Here is a 380-nt window from a genome sequence, read left to right on the forward strand (position 1 = left end):
ATTTTCAAAACATGTTCGGCGCTAAGGGAGGAAAGGGAATGGGGGATAAAACCTATTACTTATTATTATTACAGTAGATAAATTAGAAAATAAAGTAGAAATAAGGCAAAAGACTTTATAAAACGAAAATATCGAGGAAGGAGAAGACACAACGTCGCCGTCCTAAGCAAAAGAAGTTTGAAGACCCGCGCAAACATTCTAACGTTCAGGGCAAACAAGGTCGCACGCGCATATGCATGTACACAGTTTTACAGACACACACACACAGAAGTATACTTCCTAATGAATGGTGCATAAACTTTTAAGAAAATGATATATATACACGCTTATGATTGTTCAAACACATTTTATAAAAAGGTACACCCATCAACCCCCCCCCC

The sequence above is a fragment of the Penaeus monodon genome, chromosome 34 (assembly GCF_015228065.2).
Source record: "Penaeus monodon isolate SGIC_2016 chromosome 34, NSTDA_Pmon_1, whole genome shotgun sequence".
In the NCBI taxonomy this organism is placed as follows: Eukaryota; Metazoa; Arthropoda; class Malacostraca; order Decapoda; family Penaeidae; genus Penaeus; species Penaeus monodon.